Source organism: Neomonachus schauinslandi, chromosome 4 (assembly GCF_002201575.2).
Source record: "Neomonachus schauinslandi chromosome 4, ASM220157v2, whole genome shotgun sequence".
Taxonomy (NCBI): domain Eukaryota; kingdom Metazoa; phylum Chordata; class Mammalia; order Carnivora; family Phocidae; genus Neomonachus; species Neomonachus schauinslandi.
In genome coordinates this window covers 100,292,088-100,311,928 of record NC_058406.1, presented here as the reverse complement: position 1 = coordinate 100,311,928, position 19,841 = coordinate 100,292,088, and the positions used below count along the sequence as shown (strand labels likewise).

Sequence of the window (19,841 nt, the reverse complement as noted above, 5' to 3'; positions counted from 1 at the left end):
CCCTGGAGCCTGGGATCATGACCTGAGCTGAAGGCAGACTCTCAATGAACTGAGCCACCCAGGTGTGCTGAGCTACAAGATTTTGTTTGCATTCTTCCTCTCACTGATTTGACCTCCTCAGTGAAATCTTATTGATGTCAGAATTCCAACTTCTTAACACAGACTAAGGAAAATCAAACACCCAACACACAGTCAAGACACATTATGTGTAAAGACTTTTGAAACCATAAATTCAGAAGAATATTATTGGTATCACTGCCTCAGAGGCAAGGGTCTCCTACCCTGGCCCTTCCTGACCTTAGGGCAGAACTAGTTGCAGTAAGAATGGACATCTCCAACACTTATCCAAATATCACTGAACCCTCTAAGCCCACACTTACTTGGAGGACATCCACGGTGAGGGCAGCTCCAAGGTCAAAGCTAGGAGTCTGAGGCAGAGCCTCATGGTCACATCCTCTTCCTCTCGGAATTGGAGCTTCCCTGCAGTACAAACCAACCCCGATCCATCCTGTGGGGCTCCTCAGCAGGTGCACAGGTTCACTGTGGATGAAGTTACTCTCCTAGTCCTCCTTGCTCAGCTCCGGCTGCTCCTTGCAGAGTTGGATGGTGCTGTATGCATTCCTCAGTTTCCCCTGATTTTTCTGGACTCAACTTGTCTTTATTCTTACCTCCTTTGGCAACCACCTTTTCCATCATTGTCTTGCCCTTCTTTGGGTTATTCTCATCCTCCAAATCTGCTGATTTTGAGTCTCCCATCTGCTTCCTCCGTTTTCTGTTTTCATTGTGGGCTGAGCTCAGGTTCCTGCAGGAGACACACAGTGAAGGGTCTCAGCTACAGTCCCCAGGGCTGTTTAACAGGCACCTCAGTCCCTCGTGCACTCACAGAAACTAAGCAGGAAGGGACTGTGGAGAATTTGAATAACAACCTTATTTTACACATGAGGAAGCTGAACCCAGAGAGATTAAGAGATTTTCCCAAACTCCTTCATCATTTGATGGGAGCAGAGCCCCCACACAGGCCTTGGCTGCAAGCTTCCCTGTCGAGGCTCCTAATATAACCTCTGGGAACCCACATCTGAATGTCAGGGGACATTGGCCAATCAGTATTCCCACTGTTATAACAACAGTGTCCACAAGGATTTTTCCTGGGAAAATTCTTTTGTCACAATTCTACAGTCCTATTTGGATACTCAGTTGGTTTACATTCCTGGTTGAACTACAGTACACTCTCAAGATGGGAGAGCAGACAAACCCCAGGGTGGCAACTGTACCGGGCTTAGGGCTATCTATTCTTTTTACGTTTCATAGATTATGGGTCATAGCTAGGGTGGTCTCCAACTGAGGTTGTTTCCAATCATCGAAGGGACTCATCCTACTGGTCAGTAGGGGGAGTTTTTGGCCCTCACAAAGTTCTTCCTGGAACTGTCAAGGCCATCTTCCCCCACTGGGGGATGGAAACCACAATGTAAATCTATAATAAGGAAGCCATAGCTTATTGTAGGACACGGGCTGGAAAGGAGAGCACATGCTCTGCACCTGCTGGTCCGGATCTGACAGTCCCAGAAGGTGGGAAACCACGAAAGCACTGTGAACCACCATCCTTGTCTCCAGCTCATATCTAGCTGCCTACTCTACCAATTTAACACCTGGGACAACGCATGCAGGAACAATTCCTTTTGACCCATTTTGAAATGAGAAATGGAGCCACAGGAAATTCAAGATACTTAGTCCAAGTCACAGTTTCCCACTCAGGTTTGCAGCTACAGCTTGGGAGACCAGAGCGCTCTCTTTTCTTGTTCTCTGTTTTAGGGATTTCCAGGGACAAAGAACAATCCCAGCCTCTGATGCCCTGAACTGCTCTGACACTCCCAGCCTGGCTGTTTTGTTCCCATGTTTGAAATAAATAATCTTATGTGCAGAATATCAACCTCAGACAAGATTGCTTTGAGACCTTGATGAAATGAGACAAAACAAGGCTACTCACAATACTGTTCAGGCCAGACAAAAACAAGGTCACAGTGCAACCTACATCTGAACTTCAACCTCCCTCCCTAAGGAAACGACTATGACTTCTTTACCACAATCATAGATTTGCCAGTGTTGATAGTGTTCAATAAGAACAAACTCTGCCTCTTTCCATCCTCCCCCACTTCACCCAACTAAAGCCCATATCCTATAAGAGATCCTCTCACTGGGACCTTGGGGTGTGTTCATTCTGGCTGTGAGGAATAAAAAAGCCAATCTGTTTAATGAGAAATGTGTTCCCAACAATCTGGCTTAAAGGAATTGACACCAACTTTCCAGAACGAACAGCTGTAAAAACCCAGCCTCAGGAAGAAAGGTTATATTGTCTATGAGATACCTAGGCTTGGGAACTGCAGAACTTGTATTTATCCTAAAAAAAAAAAAAGACCCTTTCTACGAACCCCCTTAGGTAACTAACATGAACTTTAGGTGTCCAGGCAGGACCTTCCCAACTCTGATTTAACTAGAGATTGCTGGGACGCCTGGGAGGTCAGTCAGTTGAGCGCCTGCTTTGGCTCAGGTCATGATCCCAGAGTCCCAGGATCGAGCCCCACATCGGGCTCCCTGCTCAGTGGGGAGTCTGCTTCTCCCTCTGCTCCCCACCCTGCTCTCCTTATCTCTCACTCACTCTCTCTCAAATAATTAAATCTTAAAAAAAAATAAACAAAAATAAACTAGAGATTGCTCTTGATCTCAGGATTGTGAGTTCGAGCCTCGCATTGCATGTAGAGATTACTTAAAAATAAAATCCCTGAAACATTTAAAACATATGGGGCACCTGGGTGGCTCAGTTGCTGAAGCCTCCAACTCTTGGTTTTGGCTCAGGTCATGATCTCAGGGTCCTGAGATTGAACCCCAGGTTCAGTGCAGAGTCCTCTTGAGATTCTCTCCCTTTTCCTCCCCCTCTGTCCCTCCCCACCATTTGCAGGCTTGCAGGGGCGTGCTCTCTTTCTCATAAATAAATAAATAAATAGATAAATAAATAAATAAATAAGTAAAATCTTTTAAAGCTTAAAAAACAAAAATAAAATAGATATTGAGGATAAGTTAAGGAAGAAGCTAGCTAAGAAAGAATGTGTAGCACAGTCTAGCTCAGTAAAGCCTCGGACCAGTTATAACCCAGTATTCCCAGCTGGGCTGGAAACTCCAACCTTCAGTTCACAGGGGAGCGAGCTCTCTGATTACCCAGCCAGAGGCAAGCGCGGGTCCTCTCCGTGGTCTCTCTGGCCCCAAGCTGCCACTCTAGACACTTCCGCCTTGTCTAACTGCATCGACTCGGAACACATTGAGCCCAAAAATCATGTCACGGTATCTACAGCGATGTGGTGTCATAGAATCGGAATTCTGTGTTGCCGACAAAAATGACAGGACTCTCGCATGCCACATTCAGAAGGAAATGCTACATTTCTTGTCCTGTAACATCTCATCATTCCCCCCCACTAAAATGTAAGCTGTTGGGAATGTATTTCTCTGGAATCTGTGGCAAAGGCCTAGCTCTCAGTTTGGGTGCCCGGCGGTCTCGGCCAAACGCATCCAGGACTTGGCCGGCTCTGTCGGGTCTCCTTCCACATCGGTGCCTGGCCCTGCCCTCCCTCGCTCTTCCCACGACCCTGTGGGGCGCTGGTCCCCACGCCTGCCCCCTGCTGAGCGGGACACTCGCCTAACATCTCTTGTTCCCCTGGAAATCCTGTTCTGCACCTCTGGACTTACGAGACACACCTTTTGGGTCTAGCTTCTCCTTTTGTTCTCTTACAGTTTTTGCTCTGATTTCCAGTACAGATCCTTCCCATGATTCTGCGAATCTATTTATTGTTGTTCTTATTCCTACTATGATAGTTTCCATTTTCAAGAACTCTTTTGCTACACTGCTCTCCCAATGAGGCCTGAGAATCCAAGGAGGCCTAAACCCAGGGGGTGTGGACGTCACTTCCTGCCCGGTCACAGGCTGGCCATTGGCCAGGAGGGTGGGGTGGGCGGGGAAAGACGTGGGGTGGGTCTTGGATCAGAGGGCAGGTGACAAGGGAGGGCGCCGCGTAATGGGCGTGTCTTCTGCAGAAAAGGAGGGACAAGGGCTCCTGTTTAGCCATCTGTTGTTCACAGGCTCTGGGCCCTACTACTCTCCGACTGGCTCCTGATTTGATCACAAGTCCTACGTAGATGGACTGGAGGAGAGAGAGAGAGAGAGTGTGTGTGTGTGTGTGTGTGTGTGTGTGTGTGTGTGTGTGCGCGCGCGCGCGCGCGCGCGCGTCCTAGAGACCCTGCACGTGCAGTGTAAAGCCTACAAGGCTCCAGGGCAGCCAGGCTAGTTTTCTGCATATGCTACTGTGGGTATTCAAAAATGCCTATATTTTTTCAAGGTAAGATGGCTCTGTTTCACTTCATATTTTCTTGTTCAATCCTCTCCACATGTCATGAAAGGTATGTTAGCAACATGTTTGGTATAAAGGCTGCTGAATATTTAGCCCACCAAGGTCCTAAGTTTTACCTAGTATGAAGTCTTCCTCACATTTTTGAGGATAACATTGGGAGACACAAGCAAAGCAATGGCCAGTCTGAGTCCTCAGCACTATTTGCAAGAACTTTTTTTATTTTTTAAGAGTTTCTTTATTTATTTGACAGAGAGAGACACAGTGAGAGAGGGAACACAAGCAGGGGATGTGGGAGAGGGAGAAGCAGGCTTTCTGCGGAGCAGGGAGCCCGATGCCGGGCTCGATCCCAGGACCCCAGTATCACGACCTGAGTGCAAAGCAGACGCTTAAGGACTAAGCACCCAGGCGCCCCCTGACATTCATTTTTAGGAGGAAGTCTAAAATGCAGTGAGAAGAAAGGAGGGTGATTTTTCCCCCCCATTTCCAAGCCCCAAAGCAGGTCTAATTTAGATTTAATGTCAGGGATGAACTTAAAAAGTTCGTTCTAATCAAGAGGAGACTGAGGAATCCCTCTCTAGGTACAGAATTCTATCCTCAGCCAAAATACTTTTCAAAACTGAAAGTGAGAAAAAAGAGTGTGGGAAGGAAGAAATAAAACTACAGTTGACCTTGTACAACACAGGTTGGAACAGCACGTGTACACTTATCCATGCATTTTTTTATAAACACAGTGTATTACTCTAAATATATGTTCTCTTCCTTATGATTTTCTTAATAACATTTTCTCTTCTCTAGCTTACTTTACTAGAAGTGTACAGTGTAGAATACATATAACTTGCAAAATATGGGTTAATCGACTTTATGTTATCAGTAAGGCTTCCAGTCAACAAGTGGCTATTAGTAGTTAAGTTTTCGGGGAGTCAAAAGTTACACACAGGTTTTTGATCTTGAGAGTCACCATCCTTACCCCGCATTGGTCACGGGTCAACCTGTATCTCTATTTACAGAGGACATGCTCCTAAAGATAGAAAAATCTCAAATCATCCACACACAAAAATATTAGAGTCCATAGACTCATTCTGTAAGTGGCAGGGTACCACATGTACAAAAATCAGTTGTGTTTCTATGCACTAGCAATGTACAACCTGAGAAGGAAATTTAGAAAGCAATTCCATTATAATGGCACTTAAAACAGTAAAAGTGTTAGGCATAAAATCATTCAAGGAGAAGCAAGACTTGTTCACTGAAAAGCATAAAACATTGCTTCTGCGAGAGATGAAAGACCAAATGGAAAAAAAAAAACTGTATGCATGCATTGGAAGATTTAATGTAGTTCATATGGCAATACTATGCAAATAGATCTACAGATTCAATACAATTCTATCAAAATTTTTACTTCTGCATTTTCTAAATTCTGTCAAACCCTTGTAGTACATTTCCTTTCAGACATCGTAGTTTTCATCTCTTAAAGATAGATAGGGTCTTGTTTATATTTTCTGTTTATCTGTTTAACAGTTCCAACTGATGGAAAACAGTTGTAATAAAAGCTTTCATATCCTTCTCTGGCGGTTCTCACATGTGTCAGCTCTGGGTTATTTTCAGATGACTGATCTGTCTCCTGATTAGGGGTAATTTCGCCTGCGAGAGCTCCAGGCCCCGTTCCCTCTACTGCTTTCAAATGATTGCCCCCTGACTTGCTGGCCTTGTCTCTCATGGAGGCCCTGAGCAGGACCTCACTGCATGCAGCCCCAGGGCTCCTCCGCAGCTCTGGCTAGGTGACTTTCCTCAGACCTGTCCTCCAGGGGACGCTGTCGTGGGGACTCGCAGAGCAGTGTCCTCAACTCCAGGAGGTCCCCAGGGCTCCTCTTCAATCTCTGCTGTCCCTCCCCCCGCCCCCCACTGCATTGCTTGGAAACTCTCTGGCCTGTACCTTGGAGCAGCTGTAGGGCTCCGCTCAGCTGTGTGTTTCCCTGTCTGGGAGGCTGTCCCCTTTGCCTGAAACCCGGTATCTTGGAAATGCGCATTTCATGCATCTTTTCTGTCTTTGTAGTTGCTTTGTTCTTTTGGGCAGGAGAGTAAATCCAGTTCCCCTGAGTCCGTATTGGTGTGGCTCCCGTATTTTAAAATCAAGTTGGGAAATGTCACGTAGATTCTGAATACAGACTTTTTACAGGATGTAGTAGCCAGAGCCCGGGTGAAACGTTGAAGTAAGAAACCCCTTCAAGTTTCTATTTACAAAGCACTGCGCCAGCTCTAAGGGCACTGTTTTTTGTTTTGTTTTGTTTTGTTTTAAGAGAAGCCTCTGCCCTTAGGGGCCCAACAGGCTACTTGAGAAGGATGAAGCAGGAGGACCAGGGGGCTCCAGGACGCCCAGGCAGGGCTGCCCTGCTTCCCAGGCTTGGAGGTGATGGAGACCTCGCGCAGGTAGCAGCTTGATTTCCACCTGGCTGAAGGTCTAGCCATTGCAGACAGCCTCCGTGCTGCCCACCATCTCTGGCAGGAGGATGGGGTCCCGCAGGGGCATCTTAACCGCCTGGGGCTTCTCCGCCGGGGAGCCTCCTTCCTGGTCTGCGCAGGCGCGTCAGCACTGAGTGCCGCCTCCCCCGTCAAACCCGGGTCAGCCTCCCCCGCTGGGGGGCGCTGTACAGCGGCAGCCGCTGCTCTTAGGGCCCGTCCCGGAGCCTGTGGAGGTCCACCCGGGGCTGAGGGTGAACCCGGGTACGTGCGCTTCTTCTGCGGCTCCCCTGCCGCCGTCTCGTCGGCTTTTCGGAGACAGTTTTCGCTTGACGCTGGGGGAGGGCGCAGGAGACCCAGCGCCCCTTGCGCGGGACTGAGTGCATGGTGTCCTGCAGTCTGTGGGCAAAAGGCCTGGGCCAGTGGGCGTGGCTCGTTAACGCACGTGAGGCCGCGCTGCTCATTTCTGTTGTCTCAAGTGTCCTCCGCAGGAAGGTGAGGACGACTACCAGTGGCCTCCTGGCAAGTCCGGGCTTCCTCAGAGCCTTTCTGGGGGGTCTCATGGGTGACCCTGAGCCCGGGGCTGACTTTTGTTCCCTAGGGAGAGAGGGAAGCCATCAGGTGTGTCACATCCCTGGACTGCAACCCAGGCGCTAAAGGAGGGGCAGGGATGCCTAGCCCCCCTCCAGGCACAGCAGGGCTGCTCCCGAAGACACCCCAGAAAGGGCTCCACTCACACACTTTTTTTATCTTACAGTTCTGAGGGTGCACAGTCCCAACAAGGCTCTCACTGGACTAAAATCCAGTGTCCACAGGGCCACCTTCCCTTCTGGAGGCTCTAGGAGAGGGTGGAAGTAAGTCAAGGGAAACCTCACTAAAATGCAGTCCGGAGGCTTCAGCAAGGGAGCTCCTCCGCCCTCCTTACCTCCTAGGGCATCGCAGCCCCCAGGGGAAGAGACTGATCTGACCTTACAGGGACTTGACATCGCACATGGATAGGCCTCTACTAACCCGGCCAGAGTAAGAAACGCTAGCCTTGTCCCCCAGGGAGTCGCCAGCACACTTCCAACTCACAGTTCACCCCAATGGACTTTTATAACAGCCTTCCCAACTGACCCTTTCTCTCCAAAAAGAAGAGCTTACCTCCCCTTTATTCTCGGGACTGGCCTATGGTTTTGCCACAGCCGTTTGTCCGAAATCGCCTTTCCCTTTTATTCCCCACGAATCCCGTTTTTGCTGGTAAGATAACTGGCAGTTTCTATTTTTTCGGTTAAGCAGACAGTGAGTCTCTCTGCCTGTTCCAGCTCCTAGAGACCCCTTCTCCATGCTCAGCCCCAGCCCCAGCCCCCGCAGGCAGAGTCCTCCTCACACAGCCTCCTTCTGACCTCCTTCTCTGCGTCTTTGGGTTTTAAGACCCCCTTGTCATTGCAGGGGGCCGCCTGGAGAATCCAGGATCATCTCCCCATCTCAAGGTCCATAACATAAGCACCTCGGCAGGGTCCCTTTTGCTGCGGGATGGAACATGGGCACAGGTTCCTGGCATTAGCATGGGCAGCTCCTAGGGAGGGGGCATTATTCTGCCCACCAGCACACTATGATCTCAGGTGACAACTAAACTTGTACGCCCCCTCTCCGCCCTCCAATCTTCTCTAATTTCAACAGTCCGGTAAAAGTAAACCACTACCTCAAGGCGCAACCAAGACAAAGGCAAATCAGAATCCTAGGGCGCTCCACCTATGTCCATACAATTGCCCAAATCTCTTCAAAGTATTTATTCTGTTTAGTTTTCCAGACCTGGCTGTTTTCCCTCCCAAGGCAGACTTTGACTGCAGAAATCCCATCCAGGGGGAAGTGCCCAGCGGTGGAGGGGCAGGGAGGAGAAGTGGTAACCAAATCAGGCTAGAGGGAAGGAGATGGAGGAGACTGGGAAGGTGAGGAAGGAAGCCAGGACAGGGGGAGGGAGAAGGCGGGGAGGGAGGAAAGAGGAGGAGGAGGAGGGAGAGGAAGAGAAGGAAGAGCACCAGCACTGAAATCCAAGGTGGGAGGGGAGCTGGGGGGCAGGGAGACGGGGTGGGGGTGGGGGTGGGGACTGAGGCGAAGCCCTTGACGTCACAGACGGGGCGGGTCCGATGTAAACCAGGCAATGTCGCGGTGCGGTTCTGCGCGTTCGAATTCGCGGGGCTGAGGAAGTAGCAGCGCCGTTTCTTCCATCGCATTCGGAAGCGTCGGGTGGAGGCTGGGGATGCTTGGGACAGGAGTGGGTGCCGAGGGTATTGGGGTGCGGCTAGGCGACTGAGCGTGTGTGTCCGGTGGAAGGCGGGGTGAGACTGGTGTGGGGCGGAAGCGGAGCGAGTCCCACTTACCTGGCAGGGGAGACGCCAGGATCAAGCAGGTGGTTTTCCCACGCGAGGCCCGTCCATGCACCGCGGACGTGCTGACCCCTGCGATTTCCCCGAGTGTGGACACCTCGACTGCGTAATCTGTGGTAGTGGGGACTGCGTCCGCGCTTTCACCTGTTGTTGGTTGCTTAAAATAGCTTTTGTTTTCTTATTCCTTTTGTTTGTTTGTTTGTTTTTGTCTTTTCCATGACTTTGGCTGATGACAGTGGCTGAAGAGGAAGCTCACTGAGGCGATACCTGGACGCTGAAGAAAACACCGGAGCTTTTCAGGGCTGCTTTCTTGAGAATCTGGGTTTGGCTGTCTCTCAATCAAAAGCCCGCAGGACAGTTTCTGTCCACAGGTCATACATCCCACTTTGGCTGTCGGGATTTTTTTCTGTTTTTCGCAGAGCAGTGTCTCTGCTTATATTTCAGTACGTGGTTTGCAGTCCCTGATACAGCGAAGGTGCTTTCTTTTCACTCCCCACGGAACACAGGGAGGCGTCCCTTCTCCTTCCTCCCTCCCCTCCCCACGTATCCCACCAGGCACCCTGCAAAGCCTCACCCAATCCCCAGCCTCCCTATCCTTGATTAGGCTACTTGGTAGCTTACCTAGTTCAGCCTTGCTCCAGAGGACCCTTCCGAGACTAGAGACGGTCCAGCTTGATATACTATTTATTTATTATAAGTTTATTTGTTGAAGTAATCTCTACACCCAAAGTAGGGATCGGGCTCACGAAACCAGATGGAGACTCCCGTGCTCTCTGGACTGAGCCAGCCAGGCGCCCCCTGACAGGCTTTTAGAGAGGCAGGTCTGCCTACTCCCAAAGGACCCTTGGGTTTGGCACCACAGACCTTTCCCAAACAGGAGGTTAGCTCTTGGACAAGGGGCCGTGGGCCTTCTGCAGCTCTCGGGCTCAAGCAAAAACTGTCCCTACTGCTGTAGCTGCTTTGCTTTGTAAATCCGAGCTTGAAGGGGTTTCTGGCTTCATGCTTTCAGCTGAGCTGGTGCTTTTTCTCTACTCCCTAAAGGCCTCTATTCAGAATCTACAACTGATGGTTTCCCAACTTTGATTTTCACTTAGGGGAGCCACACCACTTGGGACTCAGGAGCTGGTTTACTCTTCTGCCTGAAACAATTAAACAAAACAGCAACAGCGCCACACAAGATGCACGAAATGGAGATTTCCAAGATCCTGGGCATCAGGCAAAGGGGACAGCCATCCCAGACACAGGTGAGCGGAGCCCTAGAGCTGCTCAGAGGTCCTGGCTCCAGAGAGTTTCCAAGCAAGGCACTGGGGGGAGGGGAACCTGAAGAGGAGCCCTGTGGACCTGCTGGAATTGAGGACACTGATCTGAGAGACCCCAGGACTGAGTCCCAGGGAGGACAGAGCTGCGGGAAATCACTAGCCAGAGCTGTGGAGGGGCCCTGGGTTGGCATGGACAGCAAGTCAGGGGGCAATCCTTTGCACAGGGCCTGGTGCTCACACAGTGCTGGGAATAGAGACTGTGCCCAACAGATAGACTAAGCAAAAGGAACCCTCTTAATTCGAGGGTTGCCTTCTTAACTACCTTAACTCTTCCAATCCATGAACACACAATATCTTTCCACTTGTTTAGGTCTTCTTTAATCTCTTGCAGCATTGTTGTGTAGTTTTCAGTGTACAGGTTTTGTGCCTCCTTGACTCAGTTATTCCTAGATACTATGCTGATGGGTGCTTTTGTACATGGAATTGTTTTCCTAATCGACTTTTCCCAGTATATCCTAGGGTATAGAAACACCTGATCTGTCTGTGTTGTACCCTGCAACTCTGCTGAATTAGGTTATGGACTCTAGTGGTCGGGTTGTGTGTGTGTGTACTTGGTATTTTTCTGTATACAGGAGCATGTCATCTGCAGATACAGATACAAATTGTCCCTTGAACAACCTGGGGCTTAGGGGTACAGAGTCCCACAATTGAAAATCTGCGTATAACTTTTGACTCCCCAAAAAACATAACTACTAATACCCTACTGAAGTCTTACAGGTAACAAAAACGGTTGATTAACATATATTTTGTATGTTACTTGTATTATATACTTTATTCTTTCAATACATTGAGTTAGAGTGAAAATATCATCGAGAAAATCATTAGGAAGAGAAAGTGTATTTTCTATATTTGTACTAAACTATATTTGTAAAAAAAAAAATCAACCCGTGAGTGGACCCACATTGTTCAGTACAATTCAAACCCATGTTGTTCCCCAGTCAACGATAGTTTCATTGCTTCCTTTTCAAATGTTTCCCCCTCATCTTCAGGTTTTTTTTTTAATTGATTCATAGTGGATTCCCCATGTGACATCAGTTTCACATGACACACAGTGATTGGGCGACTCTCTAAATTATGTCAGGCTGCCTACAAGTGTAGCTACCCTCTGTCACCACGCAGAGCTGTTACCTCACCACCGACTATATAATAGGAGATCTGTCCTCTAACATTTTTTTTAAATCTTCACGGTGGACGGTGTCGTGTAGGAGTCTGTGCCCTCCCCTCCCCCCACCACTACCATGGGCCAGAGAGGACTTTGCCGGAGAGGAGCAGTGACACACAGGAGGTTCCTTATTTTAGGTCACTGCAGCCCCTGATCTTGGACCAGGATGCACAGCCTAGGCCAGGGAAATATGGATTAGCAGGAACCCTTCTTTGCAAGCCCAGCTCCAATGTGAAGGACCAGAGCGCCCCTTCTAGGCCCCTGCAGGGATGGCTCAGCACCCAGGACCTGGTCCTATATAGACAGCCAGAAAAGGGCAGATTCCCCTAAACCCAGCCCAAAGTGTTCCATTTAGACTCAGAAGAAGGTGAATAACAACACAGGCTCTTCCCTATGCTGAGCCGGGGAGGGGAGCGTCAGTGTCAGCGCAGGAGGGAGCATCAAAGGGAACCTTTGGCTGTTACCCTCAAGGTTGGTGGCTAGAGCCCACCCAGGGGACCAAACCTACTTAAGATCCATCCAGATCTTGCCAGCGGCTTCCATGGGCCCGGCAGCCCTCACTTCCTCCTCCAATCTCCAGCCAGCTGGTGCCCCTGTCTTTGCCTGCTGCCCGGTGGTCTCCTTGGGCCACCTGGAGGGCCCCTCCCTTAAGTCGTCTGCCGCCTGGTGGTTTCCAGGGGAACTGCGGGGGCGGAGGCTGAAGGCACAGGCACTGAATCCCTGACTCCAGCTGGGAGGTCAGGAAACCAAGCTCTGAGTCACCACCTGCTGGGACTCCAGGATGTGGCCCCTACCAGGCAGTGTTTGCCTGGGGACCCCAGGACCCACTGATGTGGGACTGTCACCTTCTTTCTTTTTTTAGGTGAAATTTACATACAATAAAGTTCACCCATTGTAAAAGTACCCTACAATGACAAAGGTGTTCAGCTAGTGCCCTAGTTTGTTTCAGAGGCTTCCTTCACCTTCCCACACCCCGTCCAACCCCTCTACAGACAATCTCCGCTCCCTCCTTCAGCCCCAAGCAACACTGATCTGCTTTCTGTCTTGGTCCATTGCTCCTTTCTGGACACTTTGCTACAATACGTAGTCCTTGGTGACTGGCTTCTTTCACTTAGCATCCTTTTCAGGTTCCTCCATGCTGTAGCTTGGATCAGATTTCTCTGCCTTTTGTTGCCGAATAGATGCCATGGTACAGATAGGCCACAGTTTTGTTTGTCCATTCACCAGCCGATGACCCTTTGTGTTGTTGTCAGGTTTTTCCTATTGTGAATAACGCTGCCCCGAACATTTCTGAACGAGACTTGAGTGACATATGTTTTTGCTTCTCTCATGTAGATTTCTAGTTGTGGAATTGCTGGGTCCTATGGGAAGCTTGTGTTAAACTTTTAAGAACTCTCAAAGTAGCTCCCAAAGGGGTTCTTTTATTTTACGTTCCCACCAGCAATATAGGATGGTCCAGTTTCTCCACATCCTCAGCACCACTTGGTATTGTCTTTGGAACATAAGCGCACTAGTTGGTGTAAAATGGTACCTGGTTTTCCTTGCATTTCCCTGAGGACTAATAACATTGATTACCTTTTTATGTGCTTATGAACCACTTATGTGTCTTCTTTGGTAACATGTGTTTTCCAGTCTTACACTGGCTTTAACAAATGTGTTGCTTCTGCTCATTGAGTGAGTTCAAAGTACTCTTGTCTCTTGTGAATGTGAGTCCTCACTGGGTATTTAATCCACAAATATTTTCTCTTAATCAGTGGCTTCTCTCCTCCTTTTCTCAGTGGTAAAGTTTGATGCAAAAAAGTTCTTCATCTTCAATTTTCTCTTACATATCGTGTTCTTGCTGTAGTGATTTAGAACTCTTTGCCTAATGCAAATTCCTGACCATTTTCTCCCACGTATTCCTCTTGAACTGTTGTTTTGGCTCTTATACTTAGGTGTGACCATTTTGAGTTTATTGCTGTGTAAGGTGTGATTTCCAGGAACAACTGTGGGGAAGCTTTGTCCTGACAGGTCAGGAGAACCTGGGGGTCACATTTGTTTCAGAGTTAGTCTCCCCTGGGCCAGGAATGGGGATTTCACCCTGCTGCACCTGTTAGTGAAGGGCTGAGTGCTTTGGGGGAGGGGAGATACCTCGGGCTGGGGGTCATATACTGCATGTACTCCCCATTCTCTGGGACTAAGTACAAAGAAGCTCCAGGAGCCCCAAAAACAGTCCTACTCACAGGTGTCTTTAGAAGCACAAACACACTGAGAGCAGGAGAGGATAACACAGAAAGGACCACAGAGATCCCAGGGGATCTGGATTGGGTTCCTAGAGGGTCTCCTATGGGTGGGTGGGAAAGAGGACTCGCACACAGCAGGAACTCAGGAAACATGCCCAGAAGGGGTGGAGCAGATTGAAGGCATGTCCCAGAGTTTGAACTATTTTTGCCAACATGAAAATCATGGTATATGCCTGCTTCAAAGATGCTGGGGGAACTCATGCCGCCTCAGTCAGTAGAGCGTGCAACTCTTCATCTTAGGGTCATGCGTTAGAGCTCCACGTTGGTCATGGAGCCTAGCTGAGATTAAAATAATAATAATAAATAAAAAATGAACAGGTGCATGCTTCAGGAATCAGAATTACTCCCCCTAAGGAAAGGAGGTGGCATCTACGTTGGTCCTTGCAGATCAAGAGCCATTCAGAGCCCTACAGAATCCTAAATGTAGATCAACCCAGAGAACCTACACTTTTAATATTTGTTGGGTTTCCCGTGTGTGGTCAGAGGTCCACTGGCAGACAAAAGTTGACACGCTGAGCACAGAAGCAAACCAAGAAACAGAATATTACCTGGATGCACCACTTCACTGTCTGTCCTCACTGCAGTCTCATTGAAAATGGGAATGGGCAATCAAAATGCCTGGTATTCAACACAGGTTAAGAAAAAAATGGAAAGTTTGGGTTAACAGTTTAAATTATTGTGTCCTCAGATTGACTTTGATGGCAAGTGGGGACTCTGTTGATCGTTTTCTAGGTTCTGCAGGTGGAAATGAGGGGCTAAGGGACAAACTAATTATACAACTCAGAGTAACTTTGGTAACTTAGTATCTTCACACTTGACACAGTTTTCTTTCATTTTGTCTGATCCCATGTTCTCATGCTTGAGTCTAAACACATTTGTACGAGGAAGTTGATATCAATACCACACCTAAAATCCATACCACTAAATATCACAGTGCTTATTCCTAATGGTCCTTTAGGCTCATTTCTAACTGCCGGCAGCTACGTTATGGCTCACTCTCAAGGCAGCCCATTCTAGCCACGTGTGCACTTCTCTTTGGCCCCACCTCCAGGTTAAGCAGTGCATCTGAGCCGGCTCCATCACTGGGGGAAGGATGTAGGTCAGACAGGTAGTAAAGAGAAATGGGGGGGACTGGGAGTCAGCAAAAAGAAAGCACGCTTTAAGTGGGTTGATTCCGGAGAGGACCATTGCATTGCTTTTTAAAATTTTTTAATTTACTGGGCGCCTGGGTGGCTCAGTCGTTAAGCGTCTGCCTTCGGCTCAGGTGATGATCTCAGGGTCCTGGGATCGAGCCCCGCATCGGGCTCCCTGCTCGGTGGGAAGCCTGCTTCTCCTTCTCCCACTCCCCCTCTGCTTGTGTTCCCTCTGTCGCTATGTCTCTATCTGTCAAATAAAAAAATAAAATCTTTAAAAAAAATTGTTTTTAATTTATTTATTTGAGAGAGAGTGCTTGAGAGAGCAGGAGTGGTGGTGGGGGGAGTGGGAGAGGGACAGAGAGAAGCAGACTCACCACTGAGCAGGGAGCTGGACATTGAGGCTTATCCCAGAACCCTGGGATCCTGACCTGAGCCACAGACTGACGCTTAAACAACTGAGCCACCCAGGTGCACCTTGGTATTTCTAAGAATAATATGTTTAGCTTTCTCTCTGAAATAGGCACTGAGTAATGAGCAAGGCTGAGAGAAACCATGGTACCCATAGGCACCAAGGTCAGATTGCCCAAAATGTACCACAATGGCATATTTGTGGGAAACAGAACGCCACAACGACCACTGGTGCATGTTCACTCAGACTCCGAGATCTCTGAGAAAACTCGAGATTGCAGGGTTAAAAATAACTCGAAAGGATCAGAGTGAAATGCCCTTGGGATGTATGTGGTCTGTTCTAAAGTACACAGCAGAAGATGTTTCGTAGATAGGAAGCCAGCTGTAAACAGCACACTGTGCATTCCCTTCTTAGTTCTCTTATCCTGTGTTAAGGTCTGAGTACAATGGTGTTTACAGTTAATTGATCACAGCCAGTTACAGATTTCTTTACTCCTTCTCCACTCCCATTGCTTCACTTGACTAACCCTGTGTACATGGAAGAATGTGCCTTATTAAGCCCCTGCTGTAAATCATTATTGATCTATATCATTGTAGAAGGTATATGAGATTATGGAAAATAAACCTCGGCACCTCGGGCTGTTTGCTTGGGGTCCCCTGTGCCTCGCTATACTGTCGTCTCTTTTTCTCAGTTCCTTCACTGCCCCAGGTCGACGACTCTCTGAGGTCGACAATACTGATTATTTTGAATTGAAGCTACTCGAAAAGAAACTGGTGCAAGGACACTCAAACTCTCCTCTGTCTCCCTGAAAGCAGGAAACCAATCTCCCATATGAAAAAGGCACCCCCTGTACTAAGAAGTAAAAAGACATCCTTCTCACCAGGGACTTTAAAGCAGAGGTTCTAGTTTCGGCGCAGACGCCCTCCAAATTAAAGTTCCCCAAAATCCCTCAGAAATGTATTGTCTCCTTGTCTAAAATGCATAAAAACTGTCTGCCTTAATACTTTATATTTCTTTAAAGGTCTCAATTTCAATATCCGTTCTCCATGCGTATTCAATGTCTCAGGTAAACTTAATTCTTACTTAAGCTGGAAGACCAGGATGGGTAACAGAGGAACTTGTCCTTCCCTGCATACCTTTTCTGTGATCCTAATCTCTTAGCCAATGATTTGAAAGTGAAAGAAGTAACAGAATTATATACCTGGGAGAAAAGATTTGTCCCCAGGAAGGACTTTCTGGTATTTTTAACAATGGAAATATCCACATTTGATCCAAAGTCTCCTGAAAAGTATTTATTTATTTTTAAGTTGAACTTCTAATTTCAGTGTCCCCTGAAATTTAGATGTGGGTTCCCAGAGGGTATTTTAGGTGCCTCGACAGGGAAGCTTGCAGCCAAGGCCTGTGTGGGGGCTCTGCTGCCATCAACTGATGAAGGAATTTGGGAAAATCTCTTAATCTTTCTGGGACTCAGTTTCCTCATTGGTAATATAAGGTTGTTATTCAAATTCTCCAAAGTCCCTTTCTGAGCTCAGTTTCTGTGAGTGCACGAAGGACTGAGGTGCCTGTTAAGCAGCCCTGGGGACTGCAGCTGAAACCTTACTTGGTCCCTTCACTGTGTGTCTCCTGCAGGAGCCTGAGCTGAGCCCACACTGAAAACAGAGAACGGAGGGAGCAGATGGAAGACAGAAAATCAGCAGGTTTGAAGGATGAGAATAACCCAAGAAAGGACAAGGCAATGGTGTTGCAGGAGGTTGCCAAAGGAAGTAAGAATAAGGACAAGTTGAGTTCGGAAAAATCAGGGGAAACTGAGGAATGCATACAGCAGCATCCAACTGTTCAAGGAGCAGCCGGAGCTGAGCATGGAGAACTAAGGGAGTAACTTCGTCCACGGTGAACCTGTGCACCTGCCGAGGAGCCCCGCAGGATAGATCGGTGTTGGTTTGTACTGTTGGGAAACACCAATTCCAAGAGGAGGAGGATGGAGGGGCACCTGCCTGGGTGGCTTAGTCGTTAAGCATCTGCCTTCGGATCAGGTCATGATCCTAGGGTCCTGGGATCGAGCCCCGCATCGGGCTCTCTGCTCCACGGGAAGTCTGCTTCTCCCTCTCCCACTCCCCCTGCTTGTGTTCCCTCTCTCGCTATGTCTCTCTCTGTCAAATAAATAAATAAAATTTAAAAAAAAAAAAGAGGAGGAGGATGTGACCATGAGGCTCTGCCCCAGACCCCTAGCTTTGACCTTGGAGCTGCCCTCACCGTGGATGTCCTCCAAGTAAGTATGGGCTTAGAGGGATCAGTGATGTTTGGATAAGTGTTGGAGATGTCCATTCTTACTGTAAATAGTTCTGCCCTAAGGTCAGGAAGGGCCAGGGTAGGAGACCCTTGCCTCTGAGGCAGTGATACCAATAATATTCTTCTGAATTTATGGTTTCAAAAGTCTTTACACATAATATGTCTTGACTGTGTGTTGAGTGTTTCATTTTCCTTAGTCTGTGTTAAGAAGTTGGAATTCTGACATCAATAAGATTTCACTGAGGAGGTCAAATCAGTGAGAGGAAGAATGCAAACAAAATCTTGTAGCTCAGCACACCTGGGTGGCTCAGTGCATTGAGAGTCTGCCTTCAGCTCAGGTCATGATCCCAGGCTCCAGGGATCAAGCCCCATGGGCAGGGCGGGGGGGCTTCCTGCTCAGCAGTGGAGTTTGCTTCTCCCTGTCCCTTCCCCAGCTATTCTCTATCTTTCTCTCTATCTCTCTCACTCTTGCTTTCTGCCTCACTCTCTCTCTCTCCAATAAATATGTAAAATCTTTTTTAAAATTGTAGCTCTCCTAACCTGGGGTATGGTGGCAGTGCAGAGGATGGAGTGGGGACGGGGCTAGGCCGAGGACATCTCTTCTTAATGACAGAACCATTGAGAGGAATCCAAGAGGACCGTCCCCTCTTCATCAGAGCTCACCACGGGGGAGGGTCATGGGGCATTGAGAGTGTAGGGCAGGCTCCCCTTTAAGGAAGGGTATTTGTTGCCTCCTGGAAGAAAGCAGAGAGCATTTCTGCAGGCTATATGGGACAGGAATGTAGCTGAGATTCGAGATTTGCCACCACCTTTATCGGATCAGTGAAGGGATGTCTCTGAGAGCTTCCTCAGTGCTTGGTTTGGTCCTAGGAGTCGTGAGTACAGAGATGAGTAAAACATTATCCCAATTCTCGTGGGGCTCTCAGTCGAGTAAGTAGAAGTCATGAGAAGTGTAGTGGTGGTCGATTCCTTGGAGGAAGTGGCCAGTGCTGCCTGGGGATGGTCTCAGTGGTTGTCCTGGTCTCCCTCTGTGTTTTCCAACAACTGGATGCCCTGTCCTGGCTCAGGGACCCTGGACCTCAACCTGATTTCAGCCTCTAGGACATAGCCAACACCTAGGTTCCATGTTAGCCCAAAGCAGTCAACACCGTGAAGCTCTGCAGAGGAAACTGCTGCTATCAGTAGCTCCCCACTCTGTCTTGGCCAACTGGGGAAATAGAGGCAAGTTCGCTAAGTCTTCTAGGGTCCTCCTTGCCCTAATGATCAGTGATCTGTCTTTCTCTCTGTGAAGTTAAATGCTTTCTAGCTTCAGTATTCTCTCCCCACTGAAAAACTGTGGAAATATTGGCTAAATTTTAGATCAAGTAACTAGAGTGAAAAAGGGGTAAAGCAACATCCAAGCTGCAGTGAGAAGGTGCAGAAACTCTCACACTGAATAATAATAGGACCAATCACTTTTAAATTGCAAAAATATTTATACAGTAATTCTGGAATAGACAATGTAAGTCTGTCGCTTTCCTCTTCTTAACATTGCTTTGATAATTCAAGATGATTTGCATTTCCATATAAGCATTTGGATCAGCTTAAATACTTACTAAAATATCTGCTGGAATGTTGATTGGCACTGTATTAGATGTGTTGATCAATCTGTGAAGAATGGACATCTAAACCATAATGAGTCTTCCAGTCCACCACAAATTTTATCTCCCCATGTATTTAGTTCTTTAAATTCTTGAAGTAATGCTCTGTAGTTTTCAGTGTAATGTTCTGACACAGATTGTGTCTGATTGACAATGCAGTAGGAGAACCGGTCAAAAGACTTGCTTTTGAAGAAGAAGAAATGCTTCACAAAAGAAGATACACAAATGGCCAAAAAGCACTTGAAAAGATGCTCCACTTGAAACCACTTACTAGCATAAAGTTGAACAAAAATCAAAATGGCTTCACTAATGTCTCCGCAAGGCTCAATTTTAAACTAAGTAACCTTTTCCTTCTCTTCTGCAAACCTCCACTCCGACCTTCTAAGC

At 48.0% G+C, this 19,841-nt stretch overlaps 1 non-coding gene across 1 annotated transcript; it reads left to right on the top strand.

Moving 5' to 3' along the window:
* The first annotated feature begins 9,203 nt into the window (after nt 1-9,203).
* Nucleotides 9,204-9,364, top strand: LOC123324797. Its single transcript, XR_006540062.1, has one exon. It is a non-coding gene; the product is annotated as a U1 spliceosomal RNA (small nuclear RNA).
* Nucleotides 9,365-19,841: the final 10,477 nt, after the last annotated feature.